The sequence below is a fragment of the Saccostrea echinata genome, unplaced genomic scaffold (genome assembly GCF_033153115.1).
Source record: "Saccostrea echinata isolate AGI-Se365-2 ecotype Australia unplaced genomic scaffold, CSIRO_AGI_Sech_v1 ptg000016l, whole genome shotgun sequence".
NCBI lineage: Eukaryota > Metazoa > Mollusca > Bivalvia > Ostreida > Ostreidae > Saccostrea > Saccostrea echinata.
Genome location: NW_026889765.1, coordinates 17,012,632 through 17,026,762, shown reverse-complemented (window position 1 = coordinate 17,026,762; position 14,131 = coordinate 17,012,632). Strand labels below are relative to the sequence as shown.

The 14,131-nt window shown below is 31.8% G+C and overlaps 1 long non-coding RNA gene across 2 annotated transcripts; it reads left to right on the top strand.

The window, feature by feature from the left end:
• Positions 1-893: 893 nt before the first annotated feature.
• Positions 894-13,232, top strand: LOC133188963 (uncharacterized). Of its 2 annotated transcripts, XR_009721356.1 has the most exons (4): positions 894-952; positions 1,480-1,553; positions 6,367-6,762; positions 12,630-13,232. It is a non-coding gene; the product is annotated as an uncharacterized LOC133188963 (long non-coding RNA). The 2 variants fall into 2 exon arrangements; XR_009721357.1 differs by lacking the exons at positions 894-952; positions 1,480-1,553 and adding an exon at positions 3,724-3,833.
• The last annotated feature ends 899 nt before the right edge of the window (positions 13,233-14,131 follow it).

Sequence of the window (14,131 nt, the reverse complement as noted above, 5' to 3'; positions counted from 1 at the left end):
GGGTGTGAGGGTGTGTGTGAGGGTGTGTGTGTTTGTAAACCCTGTCAATTGGACACGTGCTTTAGACGGCACACGTTTAAATGAACACGGAAAAATCCAAATGAACACGAAATGGTGGTGTTCAGTTGGATTTTGTCATAAATCAACTAGAAAATGTCCTAGGATGCATCCCATTTCAAAAAAATGAAGTGTTAATTTGACCGGATGCATGAGATCTGTGTAATGAGTGTGTATAAGATGACCACCGATCCATCATTTTTTCTTCTCGGCGAGACTTACACACATTGCGAGTGCGCATGCTCGTTACATCAAATGACGTCGTAACTGACATCATAATACAGTACCCGTTTCACACTTAGTCATGTACATGAGGACGAAGTAAACTTTGTAAAAGGTAAGTACAAAATCTGTAAATAAATAAATTAATTTTATGTACATGTATTAAATATGGCCTATGAATAAATGAGTAAAGATATGTGTCCATTATGACATTACGGCATTATTGTTTACTCAATAATTTTCCTACGATATGTATACATGTATATGCTGTATTCTTACAATGTGCATCGTTGCATGATTGCAGTATAAATGGTTAAAACCATTAAACTAAAAGTTATTATTATTAATGTTAGTGAAAACATAAAGAAATCTTCTCTATATCTATGTCTCTGGGAAGGTAAACACATTCCGTATTGGTATATGTTGTACTCGCGGAGAGAAACTATTTCTGCATGTACGTGCATCTAATATTTCGATTTTTTATTGAATCAACGTTGATCTTTTGAAATGTGTAGCAAAATATATTGTTAGAAATTTTAAATGTTTTCTTGCGTTTCGCGTCTTGTTTATGTGTCATGTCAAGTTCGAAGGTTTCATACTAAAAACGAAAGTAGAGTCGGTCACAACGTGTTATGGGCCGGGGAAACGTTCAGTCTGCCTGGGTTATATATAGGTACGTGGGCTGCTAAAAGCATTGTTAATATTGTGTACATATTAAGCTGTCAACTAAAAAAACACATGTACAACTGAGGCGTAAATATTAGAAATAATTTAAATGATGAAAGGGGGGGGGGGGGGGTAGCTGTTTACTTCTCCCAGGGACATAGATATAATTGTTAAGCATGTATAGGTCCCTGCTTCAACGTGGTCTTCTAGCCCTGGCAACCTGAGGGTATAGTGCAGCTATATAAGTTGATATTAATGTCAAAGACATGCTGTGCATTTAGACAGTGCCATGCCCTAATTTTAATGTACAAAGTTTTCAAAGTATGTGAATTTAAAGATTGATACTTGTCATTTTATTGTTATGCACTCATTATTGCACTGGGACAGTTTTGAGAGAATATGTATATATAGCTGTGATGATTCATGAAAATGATGCGACTTCTACTAAGTTACAGTAATTAAAGAATATATTTTCCTATTTATTTATCATGGAATTTATGTTTTAAAACTGCATAATATTATAATACATTTCAGGTAGATTCATTGGTTTCGGATCAGAAATTATCAATGTTCATGGATTCTCAGAACACAGCAGAGAGAAGTTTATGGTATGAATGCAATTATATAATATTCATTTAATAGTGAAAACCTACATGTCAGAAAAAAAACAAAACTACCTGAAGTTCTGATGATCGGAGTTCATGATGATGTGTTTGTGTATCAACATGATCTGTACATGTTTTCCTGCATTATTTCAATATACTACAGTCATGAATCAGTGTTTTACATATTTATTTACCTTAATGACAGTCTGTTGGCCCAAGACCGGAAAATATTTGGGAGGATCAATAAATTTAAAATTAAGTCTGTATGTTATCAGCTAATTGTGCCAGTATAAAAAAAAATTAAAGGTTCAGTTTAAAAGACAAAGAACTTCACCAATGATACATGTAGTCCAGATAAAAAGTAAAATAAAATTATTTAAATGGGATTAAAAAAAAAAAAGTTGTTTGCAACTGACAGTCATACTGATAATTTTCATTATTAAGCTATTTTCCATAATAAACAGGACAGATAATTAATACTACACCATTGGCCATTGTTGTCATCGGGGCATTCCATATGTAATGTGTTAATATATTAGACAAATACGAACTACTATAAATTCTCTTTTATGGTGTGCACACTTCTATTTTCAGAAAAAAAAAACCAAAAAACAAAGAAGGAGGGGTACGCACTATACATGTATTTATTGGGGTATAATGCAACCACTGAAATTCAAAATGAAGAGATTTTTTTTTTTATTGAGGGATTTAAAAAGAAAAATTAATGAAAAGATTTTCCAACTGCAGAGAATACAATTATGTTATTATACAGTTAAAGTATATCATTGAGGGAGGGAGCAAGATTCCAGTTCCCCAAGGCCAGGGCTATACAGTGTATATATATACACACAATATTATGCTTTTAAAGCAGAAATATTCCTTTATTTTGTCATTTGTTCATTGTTAATCCCACATGAAATATTACATTTCAATATAATGAGTAGGGTTACATTCATAACAATGAAATTTAATGCCTACAAAACCTTCTCAGATAACATAAGAAATAACAAAATTTTATGCCCACAAAAATTTGTCCTTCTACAGTACATGTATATAATCAACACCTTAATGCGATTAAAACTTACAGTAGATGCAAAAATAGTATTTTTAAGTGCAGTGACTGGAAAAGCACAGCAAATTCAGACCAAACTCAAGTTATTTAATCATTATTTAGTGTCTAAGGAACAAGTTGTTTGTAAGTGTATTAAAAATAGTAAAAAAGACAATAAAAGACATTTTGACAATACAACAAAAAATGTAAGGGGCCTCATAATCTTTTAGAGGCCGGACTCTATTAATTAATGTTTGATATCGATTGACTGGCAGGCGCTGTAAACCTGAGTGATCAATTATGTTAAGAGAAGTTTGTTGATAAAGAGTATCTGTTAGAATGTACCACTTAACCAGATTATTAAAATTTAATTTAAAAGGAAAACATTTTGTTGATAGTGAACAAGTCGGTGTGCCAAGAATATTACAAATGTATATGTAATTTCAAATGAGCAAGAAATGTTATCATCTGTGTATTATAATTACTTAGATTGCATAAATTAAGCTCTCTGTATATATTTTTTGATGGAATTAGAAGAAATCTGAAAGATTGTAACCCCCCCCCAATTTTTTACCCTCCATGATTATTTTAATTTCAGTTTTCTCATACAAATCAATTACACTCTAGTATATACTGCACACCAAAGAGCTCTGATTTTATGGTATTTTTATGGAGATAGAGACTAATTCGCCCTGGGGTCTAAATCAAATTTGATAAATTGAAATCCTAGCAGTCTGTTACTGAATTTTAGTTAATACAAGCATTCTTAACAATTGAATAAAAAAATCATATTGTATAAAGGTATAAATAATGAGCTTATCAGATCTACTTCATTTTCTTGAATTTCAACATGTTCAACACAGGGTACATGGCATGTTTACACCCTAAGAAAAATATTCAAAGACATTAAAGTATTGATGAACAGAAATCTCTACACATTGTTTACTTGAGTGAGATAACACATGCAAATAAAGTGTTCAATTTATTTATCTTGGACTAAAAACATTTTTGATTTAGTGTATAGAGGGTCCTTAACAGTCCTTTAATTGTCTTCATTCTAATCGGGATCGGTATTCAACTTCACGTTCACTTTCATTTTAATCATGCGAATGTGATTTTGACAGCTGACAAGAATATGTATTATCTGGTTGTGAAGTTTTGATGAGGGTGTACAGTATGAGATATGTACATTTAATGTCGTCTTCACAAGGAGGGTTTAATTCGAATTAAACGTAAGTTAATACAGATTAAATTTGAACCACATTCACATGGACAATTTAATGCAAATAAGTTAATTCAAATTAATTTACTGCGCATCAAATTTCTTTGCATTAAGGCCGTGTGCACACTAAGGAAAGCTATAATTAGAAATAAATTTTGATGCATGCGTAATAGCACAATTAAGCCACATGCCATATGTTGCTGGTCAGATACATTATTTACAAGATTAAATACAATGAAACTCCTCAATGTTTGGAAATATATGATTTTTTTTAATATGATGACCTAGCTGAAGTTGAAAATACAGTGCTACCTTGGTATATTGCCCTCCGTTATATTGCCACCCTCGCTTATTGCCAAGAATTCTCGAAGAACGGATTTCCCCCTTTTGTTAATACACCCGTTATATTGCCACCCCTGCTTATTGCCATCCGCCACTGGTTTTAGGAAACAAAAGGTCAAATTATATAAGGAAAACCCTCGAGAACAATGCCAATTACCTAGAGCGGGTCGGTAATTTGGACAACACACCCGTGCTTTGACAGTGGTTGTGGTGAAGCGTAATGGGCTGGACAAGGAATTCAGCTAAATTAAAAATAATTAGTGAATAAAACTCAAAATTAGCAATGTCTTTGGCGTGTTTTTATAAGAAAGAAGAATTATTTCATCACAGTAATGGAAACGTCAGGCAAGAGAAAGCGTACAAATTTGGATTACGAGAAAAAAAAATTGATTGATCAATATTCGATCTATTTGATTGTTAATCGCCGATTATTGCTTATCATGGATAATGCCCCCAACCATAATAAATGCAAATATTCATTTGTGTCCCCTTAGATTAAGAAGCCATTCTATCGATCAAAAGGAAATCCCACCTCTATTTTTAGACTACTATAATTCCGCACGTGAAAATATTAAGGATTCTGTTTCCCCTGAATTTTTCATAAATTGTTGGGCACAGATTGGGTTGATTATTAAATATCAAAACAGAATCGGAAGAGAAGTACACAGGTACCAGCAAACATAAGAATGCATGTTTATTACAACAGGTTGACGTATTCTGACACGTGACTTGCCATTCGTCATGACACTTTACCAACCAAACTTTTTAACTGATTCAGAAATTCTTGAGACGGTGAAAAAAATCTACTTTCGATTCAGATGAGATTAATAATAATTCTCAAAACTTTTTTAATACCGAGAGGCTATAACGGCTACTGACATCTTTGTTATCAGGTTATTAAATTCTTAGAGCATGGCGAAAGAGCAGGGAATTGACAGGTGTTCAATATTCTGACATTTTGTTTCTTTTCAGTAAAAATATTGTAAACTAAAAAAATAATGACTTCTTTTTCAAAAAGAAACGAGAGCTTCCCTTATACGTATGTGCACAAGCATGACATTAACAGACTGTAACTGAAATGAATTACATAAACTATTTATTTTGCTTTGATTACCCACTGAATTGTAATTTATGGCAGAATTCGTTATATTGCCACCCTCGCTATAATGCCAAAATCTGCCTTGGACAAAAGCTGGCAATATACCGAGGTAGCACTGTACTTTTTTTTATAAATAACTATATTTTGTATTTCCTGTCCTATATATACTAACGGTACATGATTAGATATATCATGTATAATGACATATTGATGATGCTTTATCAATGGACAGTAATTATTCATTTTTATTCCTACATTAACTTATTCAGGTGTGACCGGTCAACAGAGGATGCTTACTCCTCCTAGACACCTGATCCCACCTCTGGGATTTCCAGGGGGTCCTTGTTTTTCCAAGGCACTTCACAGATTTGTAGTGTTTATACATTTTTTGAGATTGATCACTATTCATTATATTTTTTTCATTCACATGTAATTATCTCTTTGAACTCAAAATTAAAGACACAACAGAGGCATATACATCTGTTTCATATTTGAATATTTTACTAGACAAAGACATTAATGGCAAAGTAACAACTAAATTTTATGATAAACACATAACTTTAATTTTTCTATTATTAACTTCCCTTACTTATGTAGCATTATCACCTTCATATGGAGTTTATGACTCCCATTTGATTCAAAGGACAAGAGCATGTGTACCTAGTACAAACAATTACTAAAATGAGGCAAGCTATTGGCAAATAAGTTGATGATACAGGTTGAACATTTTGCAAATTCTGTGTTTTATACAATGACCTTGTTAACAAATACAGTCTACTGTACAGATAAGTCGAATGTTTACTGATCGATGTTTTTCATACAGAAATTGTTAGGCAATTATTTTCATACTGAATTGTCTACAGATTTATCCATTTCACCCTATTATGACAAGGAGCTCACAGCAGTTGTAACTAGTTGACAGGGGATGCTTATTCCTCCATGACAACTCATCCCACCTCTGATGTTTTAGAGATCTATGTTTGCAATGCTCACAATTAGTAATGTTTCAATGCACCTTTGAGCTTAAATACTGTTTGTAATCTTGATATTTCATTAAAGGTCTGCAACATTCTAATAGATGGGAATCACTTTATCTTTTTAGTTATGAACATTTCTTATCAACAAACCCTGTAAGAAGAAGGATGTCTGTTCTACAGCTTGTGGTGGATCATAGAACACATGATATCAACCAAGTTTAAAGGAAGCATGTATAGCCACAATAGAAAGATTTTAGGATTGTGAGAAACCAAATATGACAAATCAGAAAAAATTCCATGGGAGTGTGAAAAAAAAGAATAGTAGAGTGTAATCCTCAGGACTTTTTTCAGACTTCCATTAAGTCAGGAAATACTGTTGAACTGACAAAATTAACAAAAATCATGATTCTCAAAAATTTAAGGAAGATGTGCGAGTTAAGACTAAGACGGATTTTAGGAGTTTTGATGACAAAGAATCAACCATTGGAAATATGGCTCTTTGAACTTGGATCTCATTGTTGGTAAGTGAATTAAACATTTATATCAATTATCTTGATTGTTAATGACCTAGCAATTTTAATTACTACCATTTAATTTTAACTAATTTTTACATGTACAGGGTTTTAAACTAACTTGTAATCTTTGATAGCAATGTGGGCTACTGAACCTCAATTCTGGGGCCCACATCAAAATTTATTCACCCACAGATTATCACACCTTCTATTGAATATAAAAACAATAACCCCATTTTTCTTTTCTTTTTTATCATGTGTTTTGTGTTTCTTTTCTATCCGTTGTAACATTATGCACGACTTATCTAAATTTGAAGTGGAACTCTTCTGTTTATGAAGATTGATATGATCATTCAATATCATATATAGAGCACATGGCACGTTTTCATTCACAAATAACAACAGAACTTTTTGGTTTCTTGGGCTTATTGACCCGTCGATGTCACATTGTGCCTGACACAATCACTTAGACGCTTTATGTATAAGTACTTCTTACGGGTAATCATAAAGCACTTTACTGATTATGAAATTTTTCAAGAGAAAAAAACAAAACATTCGGACAAAATTGAAAAACAAATATTTATTATCGTAAATTTTCTAATCGCCATGTGGGCAACTTGAACGTAATTTTAAGTCGCCCATATGGAACATTAGTCGCAAATTGCGAGTGGGCTACTGTTAATTTCAAACCCTGATGTAGCTTCTCACATTGATTTTTTTTAAAAATACATGTACATATATTTTTAATTTTCGTGAAAGCTAATGGACAAGGTGCATGTATGACTTAACACCCCCCTTCCCACCCTTTTTCCAGTTTAAGCTCACCTGAGCTGAAAGTTCAAGTTAGATCACATATTGTCCAGTGTCTGTCCGTCCATCTGTAAACTTTTCACATGTTTTCAACTTCTTCTCAAGAAGCACTGGGCCAATATTAAGCAAAGTTGGTACAAAGCATTCCTGGGTAAAGGGGATTCTAAATTTTAAAATGAAGGGCCAAGTTTCCTTCCAAGGGGAGATAATCAAGAAATGCAAAAATAGGGTGGGGCCATTGAAACATATTCTTTCAAGAAGCAATGAGCCAGAAAAGCTGAAACTTATATGTAAGCCTCCTGAGGTAGTGTAGATTGTAAATTATTCAAATCTTGCCCCCACAAGGCATGATGGGGCCACAAATTAGGGGATGAAAATTTTACAATGAAATATATAGGGAAAATCTTCAGATATCTTCTTCTCAAGAACCACTGTGGCAGAAACGCTGATACTCATATAAATGCTTCTTAAGGAAGATTAGATTATAAATTGTTCAGATCATGGTCCCCGGGAGTAGGGTGGGGCCACAATAGGGAATGGATGTTTTACATTGAAAATATTGTAGGAAAAACATCTTTAAAATTCTTCTTCTCAAGACTACTGGACTAGTAAAGATGAAATTTAGTTGAAAGCTTCCTGATTGAGGTAGTGTAGATTGTAAATTGTTCAAAACATGTCCCCTGGGGGTAGGATAGGGCCACAATAGGGAATCAAAACTTTACATTGAAATATATAGGAAAAATTTTAAATATCTTCTTCTCAAGAAATACTGGACTAGAAAAGATGAAAATAGGTGAAAGCTTTCTTAGGTAGTGTAGGTTTTAAATTGTTCAGATCATGGCCCCTGGGGGTAGGGTGGGGCCACAATCAGGATTACATTGGATAAATCTTTAAAATGCTTAATTCTTCTCAAGAACATTAAAGCCACGATGAAACATAATAATGTAAGAAGCATCCTCTGGTAGCGTAGATTCATTTTTTATTAAATGAAGGCCCCTATATATAGGGTTGGGCCACAAAAGATGATCAAAATTTTACATAGCCATTAGGAACACATGTATATTGGGGGAAAAATCTGTGGCAGAACAGCAGGGCCAAAGTGACTGATAGGTGAGTGTTGTTGCCCATGGGCCTCTTGTTTTGTTGTTCATAAGCCCCCTAGCTTTGCTTTGAGTCTAATCTCATAAATGCTTTTTCATTCAAAACTTACACAAAGTGTAGAGTAAATATTCATTTAATTAAAAGTAGGGATGAGTATCAAAATGCAAAAAAATTTAATCATGACTGTCACAATATTTTGACTTGTGTTTTATGATATAATTGATGCATATCACTTAATTTTTTTTTACTTTTGTTCTACGTGTTCTATAGAATATTAAAAAAAAATTCCTTGAAGTTTCCACTGTAAAATTGTTATTAATAAGAATAAATGTGTTCTTCAATCATTATGATAAGGTTTGTTTATAAATATAATTTATCATGTTTATAGAATCAGTAATCATGGTAATCCAAAATTCTATATCTCAAAAAAAAAAGTTTACATTTTGTAAAGTACAGTGAAGTCGTACTTAAATTAAGATGACTTGAATTCTTTTCTGATTTTTAAATTGACAACCAAAAAAGTAAAGATAATTAAGATTGCCTTTAACTGGTAACCAACTTCAGTTGAAAGTTATCTCCATATACTGGTCCATGTATAACAAACACCCCTAATTAAGAGACTATATGCGACAAATAAGGACATATAAATTTTATGAATTTATAATTGCAATAAAATCATGAGATATTTTTAGATTATGATAAAATCTGTTGAAAGCAAATGTGTCAGATAACATGGTTAATCATGTTAATTATGTAAGTTTAACTGATAAGAGGGATAAGTTGAAGACACTAAGTCATGTAAGTTGACAACATATTTATTAAAAAATGGTGAATGAATTCTAGCAGTGGACAGGCTTTCTACAGTACAGTGTATATATACCGTATATACTCGCCTATAAGTCGGTTTTTTGGGAGTTGTAATTTGGACCAAAACTCTTTGTCCGACTTATAGGCGAGTTATAAAAAGACTGATATTTTAGACGGTCAACATGGTCAATCCCTCTAATAAAAGCTTAAAAAATACAACCGACTTATATGCGAACCAACTTATAGGCGAGTATATACGGTAATATATATATATTTATTTATTATATGATTGAATAATTCCCATCTCTCTGATTGGCTGAGATCCAACAATGTTAGAAAAATACTACGTTATATTGACCTGCACGTGACCTTTCAGGTCAATATAAGGAATTATTTATTCTACATTTGACCAAAAATAGATAGGGAAATTCCAAATTGATGCAAATAGTTTTGGAAAGTTATTTCACTTGCACCTGACTTCCATTCATATGAACATAACATTAAAGGCACATTGATTCTTTGGTGAGGGGTGGGAGTGGTGGGTTGCAGGAGGACTGCCGCTCTCTCCCCACCTTTTGAGAATGTAAAGTTTTATTTTAAATTTTAAGTATAAAAAATTTCAATGAAAGCCCCACTCCCCTCGTTTATGGATCTTTATATCCCACTAAATAAAATTTTGAGTTGGGAGAATTCTTTTCCTTTTTTTTGGGGGGGGGGGGGGGGGGGGGGGCTAGTCAAAAGTTTGTTTTCAGGTAAGTTGTCATTTTTTTCCCCTTCTAATGCCCCCATTTTCAAAATCAATCCTATATATGTGCCTGACATTTATTTCCTCTAGTCATTGACCCTAAACTAGAATTAAAAATTCCAAAATACATGTGATAAAACTGGTTGTTTTTTAACCCTGTTTCTCTCATTATGTTCAGGTAGTACTTCAATAGATGTGAACAAGTAAGATGGCATGGATTGCTTAATGAGTGTGTGTCATTTAATCATATAATAAAACAATTATTGCTGTTTTTTCGGTCAATACGATGATTTAGCCACCTTCGAAGTACAATATTCACCTCGCCCTTCGGGCTCGGTGAATACTGTACTCTTCAGGTGTCTAAATCATTGTATTGACCTCAAAAACCAGCAATAATTGTATAATATTTAATGTATATATGTACAGCTAATATTTGTATGTTAAGACTTCCTTTACACAATATTTTTTTAATTCAAAAGCCCCTGCAACCTACGCATCTAATGATTATTTTTTTCAAATTTAATCTGCCAATCTAATGATTATTTTTTTCAAATTTAATCTGCCATAGCAAGAATGATTCGAGTGATGAAAAATATTTGCTAAAATGGATAGATTAAAATTTCTAATGTTTAAAAAATGTTTTCTCTACTCATTATTCATTAAAATTTTATGTAAATCTAGTTTTAAATTTTATAATTCTGTTTGGATCACCAAATGTAAGAATATCACTTTAAAAAAAAAAAAAAAAAATCTCAATCCAAAAAAGAAGGGTCTTTTTATATGTTTAACATTTGAGGGGGTGTAAACTTCTTATTTTAATAGTCCCATGTCGTTTAAACTGGAGAGAACTATAGATTTTCTCCTTGACTGTCTGTCAGTCTGTCCCATTTGGTTTTCCACACTTTTTGTTTTATTAAAACCGTGCTCTGAAAAGTGGGATTTTCCTTTTAATTTATTTAGTTAGCATGTTCTATTATGACACATCATGTACATGTACTAAGATCAATATTTTCATGATGTTCATTTTAAAATTAATGAATATACTACTGTTCCAGAGAGTCTCCAAAATATTTGTACACCATATGTTATTATTTTAGTCCCCTTGACCAGTGAAACCGAAGGGGACTACAGGTTTCCCCTTTATCTGTCTTTCAGTCTGTCTGTCAGTCTTTATCACTTGGTTTTCTGGATTTTTTTTCTAAACTATGGGCATTGGTGGCATATTTCTGCCCCCTACATGCAAGATAAATTATGTTTACATTCAACATAATTATGTAGATATGCAACTTATTTATGCCAACATGCAAAATAATTATGTTACCTGCAAGTTTCCAACTTCTCAAGAGAATCTAATTTTAAACTTTACTTATGCACACCATTATATGACATCATACAAGCAAGATGTAACAGAATTATGTTGACATGCAACTAATTTATGTTAACATGCAAGATAATTATGTAGACATGCTACTTATTTATGTCAACATGCAAGATAATTAATGTTAACATGCAACTTATTTATGTCAACATGCAAGATAATTATGTTGACATGCGGGTTAATTTATTATGTCAATATGTGAGATATGTTTGTTGACATGCAACTTATTATCTTGCATGCATATGTTGACATAATTATTTTGCTTGTTTAAATATAACTTGCATGTTGACATAAATAAGTTGCATGTTGACATGAATAAGTCACATGTTGACATAAATAAGTTGCATGTTAACATAATCATCTTGCATGTAAAATATAACTCGCATGTTGACATAAATAAGTCGCATGTTGAAAAATATAAGCTGCATGTTAACATAATTATTATCTTGCATGTTGAGATAAATAAGTTGCATATCTACATAATTATCTTGAATGTTGACATAAATAAGTCGCATGTCTACATATTTATCTCGCATGTTAAAATAATTATTTTGCATGTTGACATAGATAAATTGCATGTCTACATAATTATGTTTCATGTTAACATAATTTAACTTGCATGTAGAGGGCAGAAATATGCCAGCATACTAAACACCCGCAGATACAGTGTACATGTGTATTTAGCTGATTTTTAGTACATGTGTGTGTACCTTGATAATTAAGTTACAGATCAAGTTTGCATTTCATTCCACTTTATTGATTTTTGACAGAATTATAGCCTTTCTAATTTTTAAGGGGAACCAGATTACATGTACATTTGCGAATAATTCCAAATTCAAATAATACACTGTTTTATATATATATATATATATATATATATATATATATATATATATATATATATATATATATATATATATATATATATATATATATATATATATATATATATATGCAGGAAGGATTTGATAATTTGAAGTGTTTTTTTTTAAACATGCATGATTAAATGATCATTTAAATTTAATTTCAATATAGATGCATGCAAGATGGTGGGCTAAAGAAGAAAACCAGGACAAAAGAAAATTCCTAGTGTTCATCAGAAAAAATAATCATGCAGCCATTTTGAGTGCTTGAATGTCCAACTGAGAGAGCCAGCCAGTTCGAAAAATATTTCTTGGAAGTTAAACAAATTCTGCTGTGACAATTGAATTAAAGCTTTAAAAGTACATTTAAAAACATTCTGATTCATCTATAAGTGAGACTAGATTGCCTTTGACAGTTGCCAGTGGAATTCAGATCTTCTAAATTGTACCAGTATTAATAAATTGAAGTGAGTTGCCTTAAAAATAACATTTGTATATGGTGTACATTACTTCAAGAAGATATAGCACACCTGTTTAAACAGTGAGGTCCATAGCTAAACATGGATATGGAATTTAGCTCACCTGATCCAAAGGCTCAATTGCACAATTCTGATAAAAAGAAGTTTCTGGTATCCAACAATGCAACATTTATGTTTTGACTGTTTGTCCTCCATTAAGTTTTAACATTTTCTTTTTTTTCTAACATTTGGTCAATGTAAACCACATTTGGTACAATGTATCTCTGCTTAAAAGGAATAAAGCTTATTCAAATAAAGGTGCTGCATCTTTTTTCAAGGGGAGATAATGAAGAAATATGAAAAATGGGATAATGTCATTAAAAATCTGTTATTTTAAGGTATTCGATGTATAATGAAGGAATATTGAGCAATTTTGAATTATTTTAAACTAGTTAAATATGTATTGCTAGATATTAATGATGAAAGTAAAATGAACCAAATTCACATGACTGATAACATATTAGAAACTGCATGACCATTTTGCACCATAAACATTTTCAAGAGTTATCTGCCCTTGATGCAAAGAAGAAAATTTAAATTTTGTCAATATATCTGTGGTAGATGACTTATTTTATTTCATGTTTCAATAAAGAGAGAGTTTATGCATATTTTCACAAGAGATTTGTATGAGGTTCAAATTACCTTTTTGAATATCTAAACAAAACATGCGCTGCCCATAGACTTCAATATAATATTCAAGGTGCAATTAATTGGACAATAATCAAAATTTTGTAAATTCCTTTGGTGGTGTACTTTTATTTGATAACATCTTCAAAATGCTAATTTGATTAAAAACACTGGACCATTCATTTATTAGGTACAGAATATGGTCATTATACATTGAATACCTTAAGAACAATTAAGAACAACTTGATCATATAAGACAAATGTTATCCAAGAGTTTTCTTAATGAGCATAGATTCAAGTTTTTTTCATTGGCCATAAGGCGAGGATAGAGCTGCAGAGGGGTTAAAAGTTTTGCCTGAGAATATGTATAAGTGATAATTAGCAGGGTGACATTTATAAAGCAAATTCATATGCCAACATTACAACATCATATAGATTTAGTTTTTTCAAATTATAAACATTGGGGTTAGGAAAGGGCTAAAAGTAGGGTTTTCATTTTGCATGTATCTATGTGTCAGTATTTAATTTT